Source organism: Hordeum vulgare, chromosome 6H, assembly GCF_904849725.1.
Source record: "Hordeum vulgare subsp. vulgare chromosome 6H, MorexV3_pseudomolecules_assembly, whole genome shotgun sequence".
In the NCBI taxonomy this organism is placed as follows: domain Eukaryota; kingdom Viridiplantae; phylum Streptophyta; class Magnoliopsida; order Poales; family Poaceae; genus Hordeum; species Hordeum vulgare.
Genome location: NC_058523.1, coordinates 190,952,019 through 190,978,432, shown reverse-complemented (window position 1 = coordinate 190,978,432; position 26,414 = coordinate 190,952,019). Strand labels below are relative to the sequence as shown.

The 26,414-nt window shown below is 43.6% G+C and overlaps 1 pseudogene; it reads right to left on the bottom strand.

The window, feature by feature from the left end:
• Positions 1 to 16,604: 16,604 nt before the first annotated feature.
• Positions 16,605 to 20,424, bottom strand: LOC123405282 (annotated as a pseudogene).
• Between the last annotated feature and the right edge of the window lie 5,990 nt (positions 20,425 to 26,414).

The following is a 26,414-nucleotide window of genomic DNA, read 5'->3' as shown; positions in this document are numbered from 1 at the left end:
ATCACCGTGGCCATCTCCATCATCTCGGCGATGTCCATGACGAGGAGGGAGTAGTTCACCGTTGGGATAGAGGATATGTACGAGTAGATATGTGTTTGATATCTCTTTCTCTCTTCTATCCTTGAGATGTCCCAATGTTGATGTGTCATGAACTTTTTTAATATTGTTGGATCATATGGTGTTTGTCCCTTGCTATCTTGTTGTGATGAATTGAATCTTTTCCTTTGAGATCTCGTTATTTTGGATTGAATATTGGATTTGAGAACACTTGATGTATGTCTTGCATGTGGATACCCATGGTGAAAATGGGGTATTCCACTAATTCACTTGTAATGTTATGGCATCAACTTGCTGATTCCGGCGAACCTGAGGACCTATCCATAGGGTTTGATTGCATGTTTTCATACTACGGTCTCTCGTAGAAATCTTGGGGTACTCTTTGAACTTCGTTGTGTTGGACTGAATATTATTAATCTGAAATCCTTTGATGCATGTTGTATAATTAACCATAGATATTTGAGGTGACATTGGAGTATCTTGGTGCCACTCGGGTTGATTGATATGTATCATATGCGCCATTTTACTACGACATCTAGGGCTGTTTGTGGCACCTACATGAATAGACCAAAATGTTGATTTACAAGAATAACTTCGAGGTGGTTCTACTACCTACAACAATTTCATCTTATGTTCTCTGCTAGATATGAACTTTGGAGTGATTCTTTGTTGCACGTTGAGGGATGATCATATAATTCCACCATGTTAGCATGGTTGAGAGATTGAACTACTGAAAGTATCAACCCTAGGCATTATTTCCAAGCATTAATATACCATTTTGTTTGTTGTTTGCCACTTGCTACCTTGTTGTTTTTATAATTTGGGGTTATAAAAACCTATTTCTACTATCCATACTAGACTTGTATCACCATCTCTTCGCCAAACTAGTGCACCTATACAAATTTCCATTGTATTGGGTGTGTTGGGGACATAAGAGATTTATTGTATTTGATTACAGGGTTGTTTGGGAGATACCTTCTTCATCCTACACCTCCCACAGATTGATAAACCTTAGGTCATCCACTTGAGGGAAATTTGTTGATGTCCTACAAAACTCTGCACTTTGAAGCCCAAAAACGTCTACAAGAATAAGGTTGTATAGTAGACATCACAACGCTCTAGCTTGTGTTCAACGATCAAGGAAAGCCTCACCCAACCTAGCTTTGAAGTCCCTAGGCTATTTTAGAGGAATAATAATATTAATAAGAATAAGAAGTGTGTTTTCCTGAAGATACCAAACATGCTTACCACGACCACATGGCTCTTGCGTCAACGCAATTTTGGGGCAACAAGATGAACTCAAGGCCCAACTTCTCCAAGAATAGTTCAAGTGGGTCAAACTGCAAGCAACAGGTGATGACTTTCTATAATTGTGGCAATGTGAGCCATTTTGTGGTGGATTGTTTAGATGAGGAGAGGGAATACAATGGTGGAAAGCTCATTTGCAAATACAAAGCCAAGTCCTTCCCCAACAAGAGCAACTTCCTCAAGAAGATGCCTCAAAAGGTTTTGGTGGCTCAAGAAGAGTACTTCTTCAATTATAATGATGATTAAGATGCAAGTGGTGAAGTAATGCCAATGACCATGGTGGACATTGCAACCTCCTCTTCCACCAAGGTTTATCTCCTTGACCCCCAAACAAGAACCGCATTTCCAAGTGCATTATCGCCAAGGCATCCAACAAGGTAACCTGTCATATCAAAACTACCATTTACACTACCCTTCTTCCACGGATAGTGGAGATGAAAAAGAGGAGGTAAAAGTTGAGGAAATTAAGTTGATAAATTCATGATTAAAATCAAGGGTGAGACCAAGAAGCATTTTGTTGCGCTCTTGGAACAACTAGGTGAGGCTAATGATCTCATTGAGTCTCAAGAAGAGACCATCTCTAAATTAGAGGGACATAGTCATGACTATGCTGATGAGATAGAGGATATTTCCATTGCTCTTGAGGAAGAGCTAGATCTACGTTTGACTCTTCAGGAGTCACACAATGATTATTGGGTAACGTAGCATAAATTCAAAATTTTCCTATGCCATATTCAGATCTTCCTATGGAGAGACCAGCAACGAGATAGGGGTGAGTGCATCTTCATACCTTTGAAGATCGCTAAGCGGAAGCGTTACTAGAACACAGTTGATGGAGTCGTACTCGCGGCGATTCAGATCGCGGTGTGATTCCGATCTAGTGCCAAACCACGGCACCTCCGCGTTCAAAACACGTGCAGCCCGGTGACGTCTCCTGCACCTTGATCCAGCAAGGAGGAGGGAGAGGTTGGGGAAGATCTCTGGCAGCACGACGACATGGTGTCGATAGAGAGACGAGGTCTCCCGGCAGGGCTTCGCCAAGCATCGTGGGAGCAGGAGGAAGGAGGGGAGCAGGGTTGCGCCGAGGGAGAGAAGAAACGGTGTCCAAAACAGCCCCAAACCCCTCTCTATTTATAGGAGGAGGGGAGGGGGGTGCCACCCCTAGGGTTCCCACCCTAGGTGGTGCGGCAGCCCCCCCCCCCGATGGGAGGTGCGGTGGCCAGGGCAGGGGGAGGGGGTGGCGCACCCCTAGGTGGGCCTTAGACCCACCAGCGCCTAGGGTTCCCCCCCCCCCCTCTCCACCTCCTACGCCTTGGGCCCCTTTGTGGGTGGCGCACCAGCCCACTTTGGGCTGGTTTCCCACAACCTTTTGGCCCCTGCTACCTCTTGGGGCTGTTGGCCCCTCCCGGTGGGCCCCCGGGAACATTTCCGATGGTCCCGGTACGCTACCGGTGACGCCCGAAACATTTCCGGTGTCCAAAACCGTCCATCCTATATATCAATCTTTACCTCCGGACCATTCTGGAGCTCCTCGTGACGTCCAGGATCTCATCCGGGACTCCGAACAAATTTCGGTAACCTCATATAACATTTCCCTATAACCCTAGCGTCATCGAACCTTAAGTGTGTAGACCCTACGGGTTCGGGAAGCATGTAGACATGACTGAGACGCTCTCCGGCCAATAACCATCAGCAGGATCTGGATACCCATGGTGGCTCACACATGTTCCACGATGATCTCATTGGATGAACCACGATGTCAAGGATTCAATCTGTCCCGTATATAATTCCCTTTGTCCGTCGGCATAGAACTTGCCCGAGATTCGATCGTCGGTATACCTATACCTTATTCAATCTCGTTACCGGTAAGTCTCTTTACTCGTTCCGTAGCATGTCATCCTGTGACTAACTCCTTAGTCACATTGAGCTCATGATGATGTTCTATCGAGTGGGCCCAGAGATACCTCTCCATCACACGGAATGACAAATCCCGATCTCTATTCGTACCAACCCAACAGACACTTTCAGAGGTACCCGTAGTGCACCTTTATAGTCACCCAGTTACGTTGTGACGTCTGATACATCCAAAGCACTCCTATAGTATCCGGGAGTTGCACAATCTCACGGTCGAAGGAAAAGACACTTGACATTAGAAAAGCTTTAGCATACGAACAATACGATCTAGAGCTATGCTTAGGATTGGGTCTTGCCCATCACATAATTCTCCCAATGATGTGATACCGTTATCAATGACATCTAATGCCCATGATTAGGAAACCATGGTCATCCATTGATCAACGAGCTAGCGAACTAGAGGCTTGCTAGGGACACATTGTGATCTATTTATTCACACATGTATTACTGTTTCTTGTTAATACAATTATAGCATGAACAATAGACGATTATCATGAACAAGGAAATATGATAATAATCGTATTATTATTGCCTCTAGGGCATATTTCCAAGAGTGTCCCACTTGCACTAGAGTCAATAATCTAGTTACATTGTGATGTATCGAACACCCATAGCATTATGGTGTTGATCAAGTTTTGCTCGAGGAATAGGTTTAGTCAACGGGTCTGCGACATTTAGATCTGTGTGTACTTTACAAATATCTATTACTCCACTCTGGACATGGTCCTGGATGGAGTTGTAGCGGCGTTTGATGTGCTTGGTCTTCCGGTGAAACCTGGGCTCCTTGGCTATGGCAATGGCACCAGTGTTATCACAGAAGAGTGTCATTGGACCCGACGCGCTTGGAACCACTCCATGCTCGGTAATGAGCTCCTTCATCCAAATTCCTTCATGAGCCGCTTCTGAAGCAGCTATGTACTCCGCTTCACATGTAGATGCTGCCATGACTTATTGCTTGCTGCTGCACCAGCTCACTGCCCCACCATTCAAAACATACACATATCCGGTCTGTGACTTAGAGTCATCTGGATCTGTGTCGAAGCTAGAATCGACGTAACCCTTTATGACGAGCTCTTCGTCACCTCCATAAACGAGAAACATCTCGTTAGTCCTCTTCAAGTACTTAAGGATATTCTTGACCGTTGTCCAATGTTCCATACCGGGATCACTTTGGTACCTCCCTACCAAACTTATGGCAAGGTTTATATTAGGTCAGGTACACAACATGGCATACATTATAGAGCCTGCGGCTGAAGCGTAGGGGACAGTACTCATCTTCTCTCTATCTGCTGCCGTGGTCGGTGACTGAGTCTTACTCAATCTCATACCTTGTAAAACTGGCAAGAACCCCTTCTTTGAGTTTTCCATATTGAACTTCTTCAATATCTTGTCAAGGTATGTACTTTGTGAAAGACCTATGAGGCGTCTCGATCTATCTCTATAGATCTTGATGCCTAATATGTATGGAGCTTCTCCAAGGTCCTTCATTGAAAAACTCTTGTTCAAATAGCCCTTGATGCTCTCCAACATCTCTATATTATTCCCGATCAACAATATGTCATCCACATACAGTGCGAGGAAAGCTACAGAGCTCCCACTCACTTTCTTGTACAGACAGGCTTCTCCATAAACCTGTATGAACCCAAACGCTTTAATCACCTCATTAAAGCGAATGTTCCAACTCCGAGATGCTTGCACCAGCCCATAGATGGAGCGCTGGAGCTTGCACACTTTGTTAGCACCTTTAGGGTCGACAAAACCTTCTGGTTGCATCATATACAACTCTTCCTTAAGATTCCCGTTAAGGAACGTTGTTTTGACGTCCATTTGCCAAATTTCATAATCATAAAAAGTGGCAATTTCTAACATGATTTAGATTAACTTCAGCTTCGCTACGGGAGAGAAAGTCTCTTTGTAGTCAAATCCTTGAATTTTTCGAAAACCCTTTGCAAGAAGTCGAGCTTTATAAACGGTCACATTACCGTTTGCATCAGTCTTCTTCTTGAAGATCCATTTATTTTCTATGGCTCGCCGATCATCAGGCAAGTCCACCAAAGTCCATACTTTCTTCTCATACATGGATCCTATCTCCGATTTCATAGCCTCAACCCATTTGTTAGAATCCGGGCCCGCCATTGCTTCTTCATAGTTCGAAGGTTCACCGTTGTCCAACAACATGATTTCCATCACAGGGTTGCCATACCACTGTGGAGTGGAGCGTACCCTTGTGGACCTTCACGGTTCAGTAGTAACTTGATCCAAAGCTTCGTGATCATCATCATTAACTTCCTCTTTAGTTGGCGTAGGCGCCATAGGAACAATTTCCCGCGCTGTGCTACTTTCCTGTTGGAGAGGGGGTGTAATCACCTCATCAAGTTCTACTTTCCTCCCACTTACTTCTTTCGAGAGAAACACTTTTTCTAGAAAGGATCCGTTCTTGGCAGCAAAAGTTTTACCTTCGGATCTAAGATAGAAGGTATACCCAATAGTTTCCTTAGGGTATCCTATGAATACACATTTCTCCGCATTGGGTTCGAGCTTCTCTGGTTAAAGTTTCTTCACATAAGCATCGCAGCCCCAAACTTTAAGAAACGTCAGCTTAGGTTTCTTGCCAAACCATACTTCATACGGTGTCGTCTCAACGGATTTAGACGGTGCCCTATTTAAAGTGAATGATGCAGTTTCTAATGCGTACCCCCAAAATGATAGCGGTAAGTTGGTAAGAGACATTATAGATCGTACCATATCTAATAAAGTGCGATTACGACGTTCACACACTTCGTTGCGTTGTAGTGTGCGAGGCGATGTTAGTTGTGAAACGATTCCACAGTTCCTTAGGTGTGTGCCAAACTCGTGACTCAAATATTCTCCTCCACGATCAGATCGTAGACACTTAATTTTTCTGTCAGGTTGATTCTCAACCTCACTCTAAAATTCCTTGAACTTTTCAAAGTCTTAGATTTGTGCTTCATCAAGTAGATATACCCATACCTACTCAAATCATCGGTGAGAGTTGATACGTCTCCAACGTATCTATAATTTTTGATGGTTTCATGCTATTATCTTGTCAAACTTTGGATGTTTTGCATGCCTTTTATATATTTTTTGGGGACAAACTTATTAACTCAGTGCCAAGTGTCAGTTCCTGTTTTTCCATGTTTTTGACCCCTTTCAGAGGAGATTTTGAAACGGAGTCCAAACAGAAGAAAATCACCGAAAAGATTTTTTCCTAAACGGAAGAAGATCGGGAAGCTTGAGAGCCAAGGCAAGGGAGCCTCAGGGGCCCCACAAGCCCCCACCCTGCGGCCAGGGGGGTAGGTCACACTCATCCTTGCTGCACACCTTTTTTGAGAGAGAGAGACATGCACTCATTGTGATTTTGCTAGAATGCTCATAGTGCTTCACTTATATCTTTTGAGCTAGACATTTTTGCTCTAGTGCTTCACTTATATCTTTTAGAGCACGGCGGTGCGTGACTTGGTAGTTGTCTTATGCTATGAAAGTAGTCCCAAATGTGATAGGTACCCAAATAGGATACAAAAACCTCCATCTTCATGTGCATTGAGTAGAAAGAGAAGTGTTGATTCCTCTCAAATAGTTTTGAGACGCGGATTTGGTAATATTAAGAGCTATATATGTTAGTAGGGTGTTGTGAATCTAGAAATACTTGTGTTGAACTTAGTGATTCTCGTAGCATGCACGTATGGTGAACCGCTATGTTAGGAAGTCGGAGCATAATTGATCTATTGATTGTCATCCTTTGTGACGAGGTCGTAATCGCGCGATGGTTTACACCTACCAACCCTCCCCCTCGGAGTGTGCGTTTAGCACTTTGTTTCGATTACTAATAAAAACTTTCTCAACAAGTTTTTTGTTCTTCATGACTAATGTGAGTCCATGGTATAGATGAACTTTCACCTTCCACCATTGCTAGCCTCTCTAGTGCCGCGCAATTCCCACCGGTATACAAACCCACCATATGCCTTCCTCCAAACAGTCACCATACCTACCTACTATGGCATTTTCATAGCCATTCCGAGATATATTGCCATGCAACTCCCACCGTTCCGTCTCATGACTTGTGCCGTCACTCTCATATTGCCATTGCATGATCGTAAGATAGCTAGCGAGATGTTTTCAACGGCATACGCCATGCTAGATCGTTGCACATCCTGGTACACTGCCGGAGGCATTTCCTTTAGATTCATCATCATTTTGAGCTGTGAGTAAATAAAAGTGTGATGATCATCATTATTAGAGCATTGTCCCATGTGAGGAATTAAAAAATAAAAAAGGCCAAAGAGCCCAAAAAAAAGTGGAGAAAAGAAAAGAAAAGAAAAGGAGAGGCCTAAGAGCCCAAATGAAAAAAAGAGAGAAAAAGAGAGAAGGGACAATGCTACTATCTTTTTCCACACTTGTGCTTCATAATAGCACCATGTTATTCATGATTGAGAGCTTCTTGCTTTGTCACTACCATATGCTAGTGGGAATCTTCGTTATATAACTTGGTTTGTATATTCCAATGATGCGCTTCCTCCAAATTGACCTAGGTCTTCGTGAGCAAGCAAGTTGGATGTACACCCACTAGTTTTTCTTCTGAGCTTTCACATACTTATAGCTCTAGTGCATCTCTTGTATGGAAATCCCTACTCATTCACATTGATATCTATTAATGGGCATCTCCATAGCCTTTTGATACGCCTAGTCAATGTGACAATCTCCTCCTTTTTGTCTCACAACCACCACACTCTATTCCACTTATAGTGCTACATCCATGGCTCGCGCTCATGTATTGAGTGATAGTTATAAAAAGTTTGAGAAAGTAAGAGTGTGAAAACAATTACTTGGCCAATACCGGGGTTGTGCATGATTTACATTAGTTGTGTGAGGATAATGGAGCATAGCCAGACTATATGATTTTGTAGGGATATCTTTCCTTGGCCTTGTTTTTTTTTAAAGTTCATGATTACCTTGCTAGTTTGCTTGAAGTATTATTGTTCTCATGTCAATAGCAAACTATTGTTTTGAATCTTACGAACATGAACATTCTTTATCACTTCCCTACTCGAGGACGAGCAGGTGTTAAGCTTGGGAATGCTTGATACGTCTCCAACGTATCTATAATTTTTTATGGTTTCATGCTATTATCTTGTGACCTTTTTCCCTTGCAATAGAAGCACTCAGTCTCAGGCTTGGGTCCATTCTTTTTCTTCTTCCCGGCATCTGGCTTACCGGGCGAGGCAACGGCTTTGCCATCTTTCTTGAAGTTCTTCTTACCCTTGCCCTTCTTGAAACTGGTGGTCTTGTTGACCATCAACACTTGATTCTCTTTCTTGATTTCTACTTCTGCAGACTTGAGCATTGAGTACGACTCGGGAATGGTCTTCTCCATCCCTTGCATGTTGTAGTTCAGCACAAAACTTTTGTAGCTTGGTGGGAGAGACTGGAGTATTCTGTCAATTATAGCATCATCCGGAAGTTCGACTCCAAGTGAAGTCAGACGACCGTGTAACCCAGACATTTGGGGTATGTGCTCACTTACAGAACTATTCTCCTCCATCTTACAGCTAAAGGACTTGTCGGAGACTTCATATCTCTCAACACGGTCATGAGCTTGAAAAACTAGTTTCCTCTCTTGGAACATCTCATATGCACCGTGTTGCTCAAAACGCCTTTGGAGCCCCGTTTCCAAATTGTATAACATGCCACACCTAACCAGAGAGTAGTCATCACTCCGCGTTTGCTAGACGTTCAGAATGTACTTTGCTGCTGCGGGAGCGGGAGGGTCACCTAGCGGTGCATCAAGGACATAAGCCTTTTTAGCTGCTTCAAGGATGAGCTTCAAGTTCTGGATCCAGTCCGCATAGTTGCTACCATCATCTTTCAGCTAGTTTTTCTCTAGGAATGCGTTGAAATTGAGGTTGACGTTGGCCATCTACAATATTTATAAAGACAACTTTTAGACTAAGTTCATGACAATTAAGTTCGTTTAATCAAATTAAGTATGAACTCACACTTAAATCGACATTCCTCTAGTCATCTAAGTGTTACATGATCCATGTTGACTAACCCGTGTCCGATCATCATGTGAGATGGACTAGTCATCATGGTGAGCAACTTCATTTTGATCGTATTCAACCATGCGACTCATGTTCGACCTTTCGGTCTCTTGTATTTGAGGTCATGTATGTACATGCTAAGCTCGTCGAGTCAACCTAAGTGTTTCGCGTGTGTAAATCTGGCTTACACCTGTTGTATGCGAACGTTAGAATCTATCACACCCGATCATCATGTGGTGCTTCGAGACAACGATCCTTCGCAACGGTGCACACTTAGGGGAATACGTTCTCGAAATTTTTAAGAGGGATCATCTTATTATGGTACCGTCGTTCTAAGCAATAAGATGAAAAACATGATAAACATCACAATGCAATCATATAGTGACATGATATGGCCATTATCATCTTTGCCCTTTCAATCTCCATCTTCAGGCATCGCATGATCATCATCGTCACCGGCGTGACACCATGATCTCCATCATCATGATATCCATCATCGTGTCTCCGTGAAGTCGGCACGCCAACTACTACTATCACTACTACTATAGCTAACCGTTAGCAATGAAGTAAAAGTAGTAAGCACATGGCGCTGCATCTCATACAATAAATTGAGACAACTCCTATGGCTCCTGCCGGTTGTCATACTCATCGACATGCAAGTCGTGAAACCTATTACAATAACATGATCATCTCATACATCATACATGCAACATCACAACTTTGGGCATATCACATCACATGTCAAACCCTACAAAAAGAAGTTAGACGTCCTCTAATTGTTGTTGCAAGTTTTACGTGGCTGAGTTGGGTTTCTAGCAAGAACGCCTTCTTACCTACGTGACAGACACAACGATGATATGACAAAGCTATTTACCCTTCATAAGGACCCTTTTCATAAAATCCAATTCGACTAGAGTGGGAGAGACAGACACCCGCTAGCCACCTTTATGCACGGCGTGCGTGTTTGTCGGTGGAACCAGTCTCATGTAAGCGTACGTGTAATGTCGGTCTGGGCCGCTTCATCCCACAATATCACCGGAAAATAATAAGACTAGTAGCGTCAAGCAATTGACAAATCATCACCCACAACCTTTTGTGTTCTACTCGTGCATACAATCTACGCATAGAAAACCTCGCTCGGATGCCACTGTTGGGTAACATAACATAAATTCAAAATTTTCCTACGCAATATTCAGATCTTCCAATGGAGAGACCAGCAACGAGAGATGGGTGAGTGCATCTTCATACCTTTGAAGATCGCTAAGCGGAAGCGTTACTAGAACGCGGTTGATGGAGTCGTACTCGCGGCGATTCAGATCGCGGTGTGATTTCGATCTAGTGCCGAACCACGGCACCTCTGCGTTCACCACACGTGCAGCCCGATGACGTTTCCCACACCTTGATCCAGCAAGGAGGAGGGACACGTTGGGGAAGATCTCCGGCAGCACAACGGCGTGGTGTCGATGGAGAGACGAGGTCTCGCGGCAATACTTCGCCAAGCACCGTGGGAGGAGGAGCAAGGAGGGGAGCAGGGCTGCGCCAAGGGAGAGAAGAAACGGTTGCCAAAACAGCCCCAAACCTCTCTCTATTTATAGGAGGACGGGAGGGGGGTGCCACCCCTAGGCTTCCCACCCTAGGTGGTGGGGCAGCCCCCCCAGATGGGAGGTGCGGCAGCCAGGGCACGGGGAGGGGGTTGCGCACCCCTAGGTGGGCCTTAGGCCCACTAGCGCCTAGGGTTTCCCCCCTCTCCACCTCCTACGTCTTGGGCCACTTTGTGGGTGGCGCACCATCCCAGTTTGGGCTAGTTGCCCACCACCTTTTGACCCATGCTACCTCTTGGGGTTGGTGGCCCCTCCCGATGGACACCCGGGACCATTTCCGGTTGTCCCGGTGGTCCTGGTACGCTACCGGTGATGTCCGAAACATTTTTGCTGTCCAAAACAATACATCCTATATATCAATCTTTACCTCCGGACAATTCCGGAGCTCCTCGTGACGTCCAGGATCTTATCCGGGACTCCGAACAACTTTCGGTAACCTCGTATAACATTGCCCTATAACCCTAGCGTCATCGAACCTTAAGTGTGTAGAACCTACGGGTTCGGGAAGCATGCAGACATGACCGAGACGCTCTCCAACCAATAACCATCAGTCCTTGTTCGGTTCCTTCTCAATTAAAGTGGTTTGGAGGGGATTGGGAGGGATTAAATCCCCTACAAGTCAAATTCCACCTCAATCCCCTCCAATCCTCTTCAATCCCCTCCTCGCTAGGATTAACTGAACAAGCCCTCAGCGGGATCTAGATACCAATGGTGGCTCCCACATGTTCCACGATGATCTCATCGGATGAACCACGATGTCAAGGATTCAATGAATCCCGTATACAATTCCCTTTTTCTATCTGTATAGAACTTGCCCGAGATTCGATCGTCGGTATACGTATACCTTGTTCAATCTCGTTACCGGTAAGTCTCTTTACTCGTTCCGTAGCACGTCATCCTGTGACTAACTCCTTAGTCACATTGAGCTCATGATGATGTTCTACCGAGTGGGCCTAGAGATACCTCTCCGTCACACAGAGTGAAAAATCCCAATCTCGATTCGTACCAACCCAACAAATAGTTTCAAAGGTACCCGTAGTGCACCTTTATAGTCACCCAGTTACGTTGTGACGTTTGATACACCCAAATCACTCCTAGGGTATCCGGGAGTTGCACAATCTCACGGTCGAAGGAAAAGACACTTGACATTAGAAAAGCTTTAGCATACGAACAATACGATCTAGAGCTATGCTTAGGATTGGGTCTTGTCCATCACATCATTCTCCCAATGATGTGATCCCTTTATCAGTGACATCTAATGCCCATGATCAGGAAACCATAATCATCCATTGATCAACGAGCTAGCCAACTAGAGGCTCTCTAGGGACACATTGTGATCTATTTATTCACACATGCATTACTGTTTCCAGTTAATACAATTATAGCATGAATAATAGACGATTATCATGAAGAAGGAAATATGATAATAACCATTTTATTATTGCCTCTAGGGCATATTTCCAACCATGATGAGCTTTCTAAATTATGAAAATATCACGATGATGATCTTGTTCTTACTCGTGTGCTCCAATCTAAAAATGTTGCACTTGCGGTTGACCATGGTAGATTCAACGAATAGTTTGTCACACTTGACAAGGCTCACAAGGCGTTGAAGAGTGCTCATTCTTATCAAAAAGAGTCTCATGATCAACTCCAAGGAAAAAAATTCCAAGGAAATAGCCACGTGTCCACCTTTCGTCTTAATTGATAATGTCAATGCTACTAACCCTTGTTGTGAGCATGTGCATCTTGTGGAGGAGAATGCCAACTTGAAATAGCAATGTGAGAAAGGCCTTGTAATGTGCATTCAAGGTGAGAAGAACCTAAATGACCTTTTAAGCAACCAAAAGGAAGTAGTTGCAAAGGAAGGAATTGGGTTTGCACCCAAGTCCAAGAAGAACAAGAAGGTCAAGACCAAACAACCTCCCCCGCTCAAGGAAACCTTTGTCAAATCCGGGAAGGGTACTCATGATAAGAAGAAGGATACAATTGTGGGTGGTAATGCCAAGAAGGGAAAAACTACTCCGTCAAACAAAGTTGGTGACCTTAACCCCTCTTATGTTTTATGCCATGCTAGTGATGGGCATGTTTATGCCAAATTTGTTGGTTCTTCTTATGAGTACATTGAATGGTCTATTTGGGTTCCCAAGAGCCTTGTCACTAACATTAAAGGGCCCACTAAGAATGGTTACCCAAATCCAAGCATTAGTATCATGTAGGAGTTTGCTTCCACAGGAGTGTCATGGTTGCTTGATTGTGGAGCAACAAATAATATGGTAGGAAGGAAGGAATTGGTGGTGGACGTTCATTCTAATCCATCATTGGCACTCAAGTATCATTTAGTGCTAATACAAGTTCAAAGGTCACTACTAGGAAAAGGCCTGCTAGTGGCGCACCTGTTTTGGCTACTAATGGCGCACTATAGGTGCGCCACTAGCATCACGCGATTAGAATTTTTTATACCACAGGTGCGCCATTAGTATCTGGTATACTAATGGCACACCAGGCAGTGCGCCATTAGTATAGCTCATGGTGCGCCATTAGTATGCCTCCCAGGTGCACCATTAGTATGCCTCCGAGGTGCGCCATTATTATGCCTCCCAGGTGCGCCATTAGTATGCCTCCCAGGTGCGCCATTAGTATGCCTCCCAGGTGCGCCATTAGTATGCCTCCCAGGTGCGCCATTAGTATAGCCCATGGTGCTCCATTAGTATCTGGTATTCTAGCATATATATGTTTTGTTTCAAAACCACAAATTCAATAGCACATAACATATATATCAAATATATAATACATAATATGTGCCCAATAGTTTTACTGATCCACAACACATAACATATATGCAAAGTTGCATAACAAATTTCGTGATTCATATATCAAAACTCCATAGCATCCATACATCCAAAATTCCATAGCATCCATATATACATATAGTTCCATAGCATCCATACATACATAGCTCCATAACAAATATAGTTCCATAGCATCCATTCATTATTCACATACAATTTTTTGAGCTAGAATATTATTTTGTTTGTATTAATATGTTACAATTATTATTTTAGATGACAAAAAGACAACTATGGCTCCAAAGGTTTGCTTTATGTCTTCACGCCACATAAGTAAACGAAGTAGAAGGGGCGCACGTTTAGGAGCTCCAGCGCGCGGTCCTTTTGAACTTCCCCTGGCAAAAGAAGCATGAATCAAAAGCGTTAGAGAAAGAAAACAGATAATTCAGAATTACAAATTTTGATACATATTGACTTCTAACAAAACAACACCAGCAATGTTTGTTACAAAATTTACGAGGTATCAAGATACTTATATCGTCAACTAGTGACGACTACACACACACACACAGATATATATACACATAAGCTCCAAAGAATACATCTAAGATTTTCAAGAGAACATTCACATACAAGAATAAGCACATGATGTTTGGTTCGAAATTATAATCATAAGCTGCCGATGTTGCGCTGGATCCAAAGTAATCCCAGCTAGATAAGTCACACGCTCGCTCTAATGAGATGTGATACCAAATGTTTAAGCCTGAAGGAAAGAAGCAATGGTATAGGCACAAACTTTACAGTCATGGAGATGATACTACGATCATAGTGTTCACCCTTGATTGCAAACAAAATCTAACTAGTATACGCACACAATCAGCAGCCCCTATATATAATTCCATAAAAGTATTAGAACAGATGCATCCGAACTGAATTACCTGTGCGCAACAGCAGGAATGAGCCTTCAGGCCGCGCGAGGAAGGAGACCGTCTTGGCAACCTTCTCCAAGCACTCCTGACTCTTCACCAGCAACGAATCGCCATTCCTCTCCACAATTCAGTCAAACCTGTAAATTCTACTCGGGAGCTAAGCAAATGAAAGGGTTATAGGCTATTTCTAGAGCAGTGATACTGATGTTGAAGTTGTCGGTGCTCCGGCAAGGAACGGGTATCAACTCAATACCAGTTCGCCATTTTATGTCCCTGTCCCATCTGTGGAAATAAAGTGACAAATTAAGGACTTTGCTCTGAACACCAAACAATGATTATAAAACACGCATGCGAGCAAGGATATTGACATACCCAGGGTAGTATGGTGACGGAACAGGAAATGCATCTCCTGGATCAGCAATACAGAAGCTCAGTATTTCCATTGCAGGAGTCGCACCAGATGTTATCACCATTTGAGATGGATCAAAGGATACCGACCCTTGCATGATTTGCCTCAATACTTGAAGATTTCTTTGTACCAACTTAATGACCATCTAGCTAATACAGGACAAGCAACAACATATTAATGCGGAAAACAGGGTGGCATCTCAGCATAATTTCTGCATGACTTGTGCCCAAAGGGGCTCATCATTAAATTTATTTTCTGATATATCAGCATGACAGCATGTCTTAAAGTACGCTATCTTTTTGGTATTAATCTTGAAAAATAACTACCAGAATTGAGGTCAAGAGTAAAACAGAAGTATGACAATGCACAATGGCTTGGTTATACTGTTATGGAATGATGACCTAGTTATGGAATGTGCAAATTCGCTTCCAAGAATTGAGGCAGAAAAATATGGACAGTATCAGAGGCTCCACTACCCTCAAAATCAGTTCTTCTAATAATACAATATATTAGAGCGGCTAAGCTAGCCTGCTCCACATTCATCCTCCGTTGTGAGTGAGAGTTACTCGCCTGGTGACATGTTTTCCCCCATTTTTCATATTGTTCACTTTTTTTACTTCCCAAAGGAATTACCCCTGAAATACAATATATTAGTTTCTGGGAAATGCTCCTGTGATCCGAGTTAGGTGGACTACACTTCCAGGTTTGCATAGGTATTTTTTACTGGCAAGGAATGCTACGTTGATGACTAGAAATTCCAGGATTTCAGGCCACTCACTTCTCCAATTGCATGAGATGGGGAGGTCGGTGGTATTTTTTGATGCAATTGGTGAGAGCAGTGATTACTTCTTATTGCAAACGCAGTTTGTTTATATTTTCGTTTACCTAGAGAAGATAAGTAGGCCATTACTTGATGTTAAACTGACTAGGACCGGAGGTATTGATCAGCAACAACCAAACATCATGTATGTATAGATATATAAATTTTGACTTTAGTTTTCCTTCTATTGGGTTTGGGAATGAGAAGTTAACAATAAATACATTGCAGCAAGTGTATAGATTAGTTAGAGTGTCCGTACTAAAATTTAATGGTTTCTCATATTCTTATTGTTTGCTGATAGTAAGAAATTGTCCTTTAGAAACCTCTACATATCTGGTAGTGAACATGTCAGACATATTTCTGAAATTCTGAATAGCAAGATTACAATGCTGACATCCACATCATCTCCATATTTGCCTGATTAAACTCGGTACTCAAATACTAGAGTTGTACTACATGCAGGGGATTTTCAGATAGAGTTTATCGGTAAAGGCATATATAAAAACTGGACCAAATCATGCACGTACATCCGAGTTCATATTCATGTACAAACGCAAGTTCATTCTAGACAAAGACAAGAAATGTGTGTGTGTGTGTGTGTGTGTGACTCGAGATATATATAGTTGATTGAAATGTGTGTGTGTGTGTGTGTGTGACTCGAGATATATATAGTTGACTGAAACTGTATGGGCTTCTGTATGAAACTGTGGTTGTTTATCTACCTGCAGTTTTCGTGTCTTTTATTCGGCAAAATACAACCAGTGCCATACTGATGCACGATGCTCTCTATGTCCAGCATGGTGTAGTCGTCGGTGACGGAATCCGATCCCTTGGTGCCGTTCCAGAAATCAAGATCTGAGACCTTTGCGGCAAAATCATCGGTGAGGTAGATAGTAGTTGAGCTGAAGCTCCACGGCACGACGGGTGGATTTAGCTTGTGCATTTGCTCGAGGCAGTACGCTATACCCATCGATATTCTAAGTCGGGCCATCCATTCCAAGTTCTCAGCTTCTCTGACTGCAGCATAATCAAAAGCATTGTCAAATACTACAATTTTTGAAGTGGTGTCTGAACATTATAGGAATCATTCTGTTGACAGAGATAAAACTAAAAGGATATATTATGTACACACTTACCATGGAGATGCTCGAAAAGAGTCCCATTTGGAGCATATTCAAACACCATAGCTCTGGTGAAAGGATTTTCTTCTTCACAGTAGCCAAGCAGGTTTATAAAGTTCTTGTGGCCCACTTTGGATAAACTTGAGATCTGAGACCACACCCATTTCAGTCAATGTGTATTTCGCATAAGAAAAAAGTGTGCATATAAGGAGGTTAATGGCAGATTACCTTTTTCCTGTACTGGGATTCACATGCTTTTGACCAATCATTCTTAGATGATATTAAACTTGACACAACTGCTATTTCAACTCCGCTTGATAATGTTCCCTTATACAACATGCAGTTAGCCGTAGAACCAATTATATTGCTGAAATCCTCGGAGGCTGCCTCTAGCTCTAATCGTTTCAGCGAAGGCACACCTGGAAGAATGATTGATCATGTGTTAATGTGCAACCAAAGAACAAAATATATGATAACAAATATGCACACATACAATGAAGGATACCTGTCACGAAGGCTCGCTCAAGGCCTCACAGTACCGACTTTCTTCGCCCGACAGTACACAGCAAATGCCGTAGTCATGACAAGGAAGGCCGCAGCACCTGCCATGACCAAACCGTAGGCTCTCCAGGAATGCTTATGCACAGCATGGACTGGGGAATCAACCCGAGGATCATGGCTTGGCTGTGGAGCAGAAGGCACATGCCTGGCCGTTTGTGGAGGGGCTAGCGATGGCGATGGTGATGCCTTAGGCGGAGCGATGAACGGCGAGGGTGATGCCACCATCCCCGCCACCGTTATCTATAGGAAATGGAAGAAAAGGAGGAGATGGTGAGGTGAGGTGGAGAGGGAGAATCTGCACGAGAAATGAGTGGAAATACCAACCTGGGACACGTCGATGTCGGATCCGCCGCCCGTTGGCCTCGCCGTCGCCGGAGATGAAATGGTGGCCGAAACCCTAGCTACCACGGGGGACGATGGAGGGCGCGAGCGCCGATTGTAGACGAAGGGGAAGGAGGCGTGGAGCTCGGGGAGCTCGGGGGAGTGCTTCCCGTCGTCGGAGCTCACTAGAATAGGTCGGCCTTGGTGGTGGCAGCGGCGAGGGAAAGGGGATCGTGGGGAGGAGGAGCGCGATCACGAAACAAAGAGGTAAAGCTGGAGGTAGGTGGGCGGCTGGGCGCCCTCTCTCTCTCGTGGGATTTTTTCTCCCTTTTCTCTCTGGCTAAAAAATTTGACGCCCCGTGCTACAGACTTGAAATTTTCCTTCGCGCGCCATCACGCGCTCTCTCTCAGTTTTGGTCTTTTTTTAATGTACGTGTAATGTTGATCACATCCGACTGACAAGTGGATCAAACCAAAAGACATGCACGACACAACAGCAAGATTCATCCGTGACGGACTAAATGGTGCATAAATTAAAAAAACTAGGCCCTATTTGGCCGAGTTGATTGATCAGTGACAGTTTTCGTGATAGTCCCTCGACGTCTGTCATAAAGGATCCGGGGTTCTCAAGCACATTAGCATTTCGGTATCCAGTGACGGTTTCCATGACGGTTTACAAGAATGTGAGCAAATATCCATCACGGATTAACACTTTTTTTGTAGTGCATGTCATCAAAATCGTCTATGTGGCAATTTTACCGACGATGATCATACGACTATTGAAGATGTCTTTATGTCGATCCCGACGCAGTCACACAGCGGCTAGGGCATATCGCCGGTTAGAAAATGGTGGGGCCGCACCGCGGCTCGCAGTCGATTTACACCAACGGCCAAAGTTGTCACTCATGCCGCAACCGGCCACCACGACGACGCGCAAGAAATTTTGCAATTAGTTGAGCCTTCGTTTATTTTGTTCTGGATCGTGAGTATACAAGTTTATTTGTTCTACTAGGATTTATCGATTTAGATGGATCAGTATTGCTGCAATTACTTGATTTAGATGAAATTAATTAGGTGCAGTAATTTTTTGTTTTGTCCTCGCTATTTGATACCACAAGTTAAACATGACGCCATGATTCTACCATTTTTTACATTTTAGCAATGGCACACACCAGAGAGGTGCGCCATTAGTATTATTATTATTTTTGGATAGCAATGGCGCTCGGGGGGAGGGAGGGGGTGGGTGGTGCACTCGGCCGATTCCGTTCGGGGGAACCGAGCGAGGAGACAGGGGAGGGTGCGGGGGGTCATCGGCAGCGGTGGAGCGGGGGAGGGTGCGGGGGGTCGTCGGCGGCGGTGGAGCAGGCCGGGGAGGGTGCGAGGGGTCGTCGGCGGCGATGGAGCGGGGGAGGGTGCGGGGGGTCATCAGCAGCGGTGGAGCGGGGGAGGGTGCGGGGGTCGGCGGCGGCGGTGGAGCGGTGTCCATTAGTAGTTTCATACAACTCGTAAGAGCCTAAACACTTGTACTCGTATAGAATACTAGGTAAACGAATATCCTGGTACAATGAACTTGCCCTGCCAAGATGCGTCCGGGCAGATCGACGAATTCACGGACAGAGAACCAGCCAGATCTCCAAAAGCTCACCCCACCGGCGACGTCGAGCCCCGAACCCTACTACTGGGCTCCTCATAGGATCGCGAAATTCCGGCGTTACAACTGGCGACACCACCTCCGCGAATCGCGTGACAGATTCAGGCGAGCGCTCGCGGTTCAGAGGGCTCAACTACAGAAGACTGCTCTAGAGAGAGGCCAGGAGAGGGGAGGGGCGGGATGGCATACGTACGTGGGCTTGGGCCTGGATGGAGGGGACGTGGAAGGCGTCGAGTGCGGAGGTGGCGACGAGGAGGAGCGGCGTCTTCGTGGACGAGGGCGAGGGCAGAGGAGAGGCGAGGGTCGGGGAGGGGGTGGGCGGCGTCTCCGTGGACGAGGGTGGGGGAGGGGGAGGGCGGCGGCGGTGTCTCCGTGGGCGACGTCTCCGTGGATGAGGGTGGGGGAGGGATGGGCGGCGTCTCCGTGAACGAGGGCGAGGGCATTGGGGTTAGGAATGGCGCACCCCGAGCGGTGCGCCATTAGAATGTTTTTTTGATAGAAGTGGCGCATCCTCATGGAGTGCGTCATTAGTAAAAAATTTTATATAGCAATGGGGCATCCCAGAGATGTGCGCCATTAGTAATCTTTTTTTTGGATAGCAATGGCGCACCCTAGAGAGGTGTGCCATTAGTAATTTTTTTTTGGATAGCAATGGCGCTCGGGAGGGAGGGATGGGGTGGGTGGTGCGCTCGTCCGATTCCGTTCGGGGGAACCGAGCGAGGAGACACGAGAGGGTGCGGGGGATCGGCCGCGGGGGTGGAGCGGGGGGAGGGTGCGGGGGGTCGTCGGCAGCGGTAGAGCGGGGGAGGGTGCGGGGGGTCGGCGGCGGCGGTGGAGCAGGGGAGGGTGCGGGGGGTCGTCGGCGGCGGTGGAGCGGGGGAGGGTGCGGGGGGTCGTCGGTGGCGGTGGAGCGGGGAAGGGTGCGGGGGGTCGTCGGTGGCGGTGGAGCTGGTCGGGGAGGGTGCGGGGGTCGGCGGCGGCGGTGGAGCGGGGGAGGGTGCGGGGGGACACTATTGGGACACTATGATGCAAATGAGGTGAGGAGGAGGAGGCACCCGAGACAAGCTTGGAGGAGGAGGTGGAGAGAATGAAAGTGGGGAAAGTTAGTGTGGTAGGTGGTTGTCCAAAATATCTAGCTGGTCCCAGGTTACTAATGTTTCACCACCTACTAATGGCGCACCAGCTGGTGGTGCGCCATTAGTAGTTTTGCAAAACAAAAAAATAAAAAATATATAGTAGTGGTGCACCACCTACAGATGCGCCATTAGTAACCCTGGTTACTAATGGCGCACCAGCTCATGGTGCGCCATTAGTAGTTTTGCAAAAAAAATAGTAGTGGCGCACCAAATACAGATGCGCCATTAGTAACCAGGGTTACTAATGGCGCACCAGCTTGTGGTGCGCCATTAGTAGTTTTGCAAAAAAAAGATATAGTAGTGGCGCACCGAGTGTGTGGTGCGCCATTAGTGTCCATCACACTAATGGCACACCTACACATGGTGCGCCACTACTATATAGTAGTGGCACACTACTTGTCTGGTGCGCCATTAGTGTCTATATCATCTATAGCCCTTTTCCTAGTAGTGGGTATTGGGTCTTGGCAAGGTGGTAACCTCTCCGGAATTATCCATTGAGAATGTAATGCTTGTTGAGACCCTTGGATACAATTTACTTTCTGTTCGTCAACTTGCACTCATGGGTTTTTGTACCTTCTTTGGTGTTGACACCGTGGCCCTTTTGTGGAGCAAGACTCTTAATGTAGCCTTTGTTGGGCATATCAAAATCGATTTCTATGTGGTTATCTTTTGGAGCGACCAACTATGATCGCGACTTACCTAAAGGCTAAAGTTGATGTAGGATGTCTTTGGCATCATCGGCAGGCCCATGTCAATATGAGATATTTGCAAAGCCTCCTCAAATGGGATCACATTCTTGGACTAACAAATGTGAGTTTTGCTAAAGATGGTGATTGCACTACTTGTATCAAAGGAAAGCAACATGAGACGACTCACCAACCCATGACTAGCATCTACTTGAAGATGACCTTGGAGCTCCTTCATATTGGTCTTTTTGGTCCTCCATCTTGTGATAGTCGTGGGGGAAGAAATTATTGCTTGGTGATTGTGGATGATTACTCAAGATATACTTTCGTACACTTGTTCAATAGGAAGAGTGAGACCCAACTAACCGTCATCGACTTTGCCAATGAAGCTCAATGACAACACGAGGTGAAGATATTGATGATTAGAAGTGACAATGGCACCAACTTCAAGAACTAAACCTTGGATGAGTTTCTTAGTGATGAGGGATAAACCACAAATACTCTGCACCATATACCCCTCAACAAAATGGTGTTGCAAAAAGGAAGAACTGGACGTTGATGGACGCGGAAAGGACCATGATGGCGGAATTCAAATCTCCATATAACTTTTGGTCCGAAACAACACCACATGTCATGCATGTAATCGACTCTACCTCCTCAAAGGCTTGAACAAGACTCATTATAAAATTCATACCGGCAACAAGCCCAACCTCAACTACTTTTGGGTGTTTAGTTGTAAGTGTTGCATTCTCAATAAAGATGTTCTTTTGTCTAAATTTGAACCTAGAGCTCAAGAGGGCATATTTGTTGGTTATGCTACAAATTCTCATGCTTAATGTGTCCTCAGCAAGTCCAATGTACTCGTTGAGGAGACATGTTACGTGGAATTTGATGAAAATAATTGCTCCGAAGTGTAGCAAAGTGGTGTTTGTCATATAGGTCATTAAATTCCTCCCAAATCCATAAATAGAATGAAACACCTTCCCTATCTATGGAAGAAGAAATTGATGACACTGTGAGCTCATTGGATGAAAAATATGAGGAGGAGAGCAAAGAACAAAAGGAGGAAGAGCGGATTAGCTACCCGTGCCCACCTTCTAATGAGAGTAACTCTTCAACTCATACATTGTTTAATTTCCCTCCGCGCTTACGGAATGATGAATTCTATGATAATTGCTATAATCCCTTGGATTCATTTGAAATATCCCTTTTTGATGAACTTGATGCTTTCTATGCTTGTGTCCATGATGCCAATATGAAAGATGCTTATGGAGATGATCTTGCTATGGTTCGTTATGTTAAGAATGAAATTGTTGCTATTGCACCCACGCGTGATAGTCCTATTATGTTTTTGAATTCTCCCAACTACACTATATCGGAGAAGTTTGTGCTTATTAAGGATTATATTGATGGGTTGCGTTTTACCATTGCACATGATGATTTTGATAGATATAATATGCATGTGCTTGCTGCTCCTAATTGCAATTATTATGAGAGAGGAACTACATATCCACCTCTATATGTTTTGAATATGATAAAATTGCAAGAAAGTGTTTATACTATGCATGGGCCTTTACTTTGTGTGCATCAATTGTTCCTTTATGACATGCCGATGCATAGGAAGAGAGTTAGAATTCGTCATTACATGATATATGTTACTTTGTGCTCAATTACAAATCATTGTTAATTGAAATTTTCTTTGATAAACCTTGGGATCCGGGTGGATCAATTACTTGAGCACTTTATGCTTAGCTTAATGGCTTTAAATAAAGAGCCGCCAGGGAGATAACCCAGTTTTAGAGAGTTATTTTATTCTGTTGTGTGCTTTTATATAGTTTAAAAAACATAAAAGTAAAAAGGGGAACCTAAAACTTTTTCAAAAAGAAAAGTGAAAGTGAGAGGGACGTGCATTGTTAAAATGGGAGCATGCCTTGAATTTTGTTCATGCACATGGAAACCTTGTGAATCTTAATTACAGAGACTTTTAAACAAAAATAATGATCCCCTTGTATAAATCCATTGTATTATAAAAAATAGTGTGCCAAGATTTTCTTTTAGGATGACTAGATTGCTTGTTTGGTGTGTGTAGTGCAAAAACAGAAACTTTTGCTTTAGTGCATGAATTTACATTTTTTTACTTAAATGTCAAAAGTTTCTGAAATTTTTACAAAATACTGATATGCAAATTATTTATATATTCCTGTTTTTTCAGAATTTTTAGAGTTACATAAGTATGGTGAATGTATAGATTACTACATACCGTCCTGTTTTTGACAGATTCTATTTTTCATGCATTGTTTTGCTCGTTTTGATGAAACTATCAATTGCATCAGTGGTATAAGACATGGACAAGTTATATTGTAGTAGATACAATGCGAAAACAAAATATTAATATGTTGGCAACAGTACTTAAAGTTGTAATTTGGTTTATTATTACGAAAGTATCTCACGAGGGTTTTGTTAAGTCTTGTCTGATTGAAGTTTTCAAGTTTTGGGCGAGATCACGACGGATGAAGGAATAAGGAGTGGAAAGTGATTAATCTTGGGGATGACCGTGGCACCCCAAGGTAATATTCAAAGACTCCCAAGAAACTAAGCTTGGGGATGCCCCGGAAGGCATCCCCTGTTTCTTCTAATAACCATCGGTAATTTTACTCGGAGCTATATTTTATTCGTAATATGATATGTGTAAATGTTGGTGTGTCGTATGCTTTTTTATTTTTATTTTAGTAATACACCATGCTTGTATGAGATAGTCCTTGGTTGATTTATAGAATGCTTCATGCACTTCACTTATATCTTCTGAGTATAGCTTTATAGAATGCTTCATGTACTTCACTTATATCATTTGAAGTTTGGATTGTGTGTTCTCTACACATAGAAAACCACCATTTGTAGAATGTTCTTTTGTTTCACTTATATTTGTTAGAGCGCGGGCATATCTTTTGTAGAAAGAATTAAACTCTCATGCCTCACCTATATCTATTTAGAGAGTTAACAGGAGTTGGTCATTCACATGGTTAGTCATAAAATCCTACATAAATCTTGTGGATCACTGAATATGATATGTTTAATCCCTTGCAATAGTTTTGCTATATAAAGATGGTGATATTAGAGTCATGCTAGTGAGTAATTGTGGATTGGTAGAAATATTTGTGTTGAAGTTTGTGATTCTCATAGCATGCACGTATGGTGAACCGTTTTGTGAAGAAGTCAGAGCATGATTTATTTATTGATTGTCATCCTTTGTGTGTAGGTCAGGATCGCACGATAGTTAACTCCTACCAACCTTTCCCCGAGGAGCATGCGTGTAGTACCTTGTTTCGATGACTAATAATTTTTTGCAATAAGTATGTGAGTCTTTTATGACTAATGTTGAGTCCATGGATTATATGCACTCTCACCCTTCCAGCTTTGCTAGCCTCTCTAGTATCGCACAACTTTTGTCGGTGCATTAAACCCACATTCCTCATAACAGCCAGCATACCTACCTACTATGGCATTTCCATATCCATTCCGAGATATATTTCCATGCAACTTCCAACGTTTCGTTTATCATGACACACACCATCATTGCATATTTCTTTGCATGATCGTAAGATAGCTAGCATGATGTTTTCATGGCTTGTCCATTTTTGATGTCATTGCTATGCTGGATCATTGCACATACCAGTAGACTGCCGGAGGAATTCTTATAGAGTCATATTTTGTTCTAGTATTGAGTTGTAAGTAAATAAAAGTGTGATGATCATCATTATTAGAGCATTGTCCCATTGAGGAAAGGATGATGGAAGCTATGATTCCCTCACAAGTTGGGATGAGTCTCCGGACTTTATCAAAAAATAAAAGAGGCCAAAGAAGCCCAAAAAAAGAGGCTAAAGAAGCCCACCAAAAAAACAAAAAAATAGAAAAGAGAGAAGTGGAAATGCTACTATTCCTTTTTCCACACTTGTGCTCAAAAGTAGCACCATGATCTTCATGATAGAGAGTCTCCTATATTGTCAGTTTCATACACTAGTGGGAATTTTCATTATAGAACTTGGCTTGTATATTCCAATGATGCGCTTCCTCTAATTTCCGTGGGTCTTCGTGAGCAAGCGAGCTAGATGCACACCCACTTAGTTTCTTTTTGAGCTTTCGTACACTTAGAGATATAGTGCATCCGTTGCATGGCAATCCTTACTCACTCACATTAATATCTATTGATGGGCATCTTCGTAGCCCCTTGATACGCCTAGTTCATGTGAGACTATCTCCTTCTTTTTGTCTTCTCCACAACCACCATATTCTATTCCAGCTATAGTGCTATATCCGTGGCTCATGCTCATGTATTGCTTGGCTAAAACCAGGGTTGTGCATCATTTAATACTTTGTGTGATGAACATCAGCATAGCCAGACTATATGATTTTGTAGTGATAACTTTCTTTTAGCCATGATATTTTGGGACGACATGATTGCTTTATTAGTACACTTGAAGTATTATTGTCTTAATGTCAAATGATAGACTATTGCTTTGAATCACTCGTGTCTTAATATGCATTCCATGATTAGATTATATGATCAAGATTATGCTAGGTAGCATTCCACATCAAAAATTATCTGTTTTATCATTTACCTACTCGAGAACGAGCATGAATTAAGCTTGGGGATACTGATATGTCTCCATCGTATCTATAATTTTTGATTGTTTCATGCCAATATTCTACAAGTTTCATATACTTTTGGCAACTTTTCATACTATTTTTGGGACTAACATATTGATCCACTGCCTAGTGCCAGTTCCTGTTTGTTGCATGTTTTTTGTTTTGCAGAAAATCCATATCAAACAAAGTCCAAACGACATAAAAACTTATGGAGATTTTTTTGGAATATATGTGAATTTTGGGAAATGGAATCGATAGAAGGCGGTGATCGAGGGGCCCCACAAGCTAGAGGGGCGCACCCTCGGGGGTAGGGCGCGCCAGGATGGATTGTGGCTAACCGCTAAGGCAGTTGGTGACCTTCTTTGGGCACAAGAAAGCTAATATTCAGATAAAAGTCGTGTAAAAACT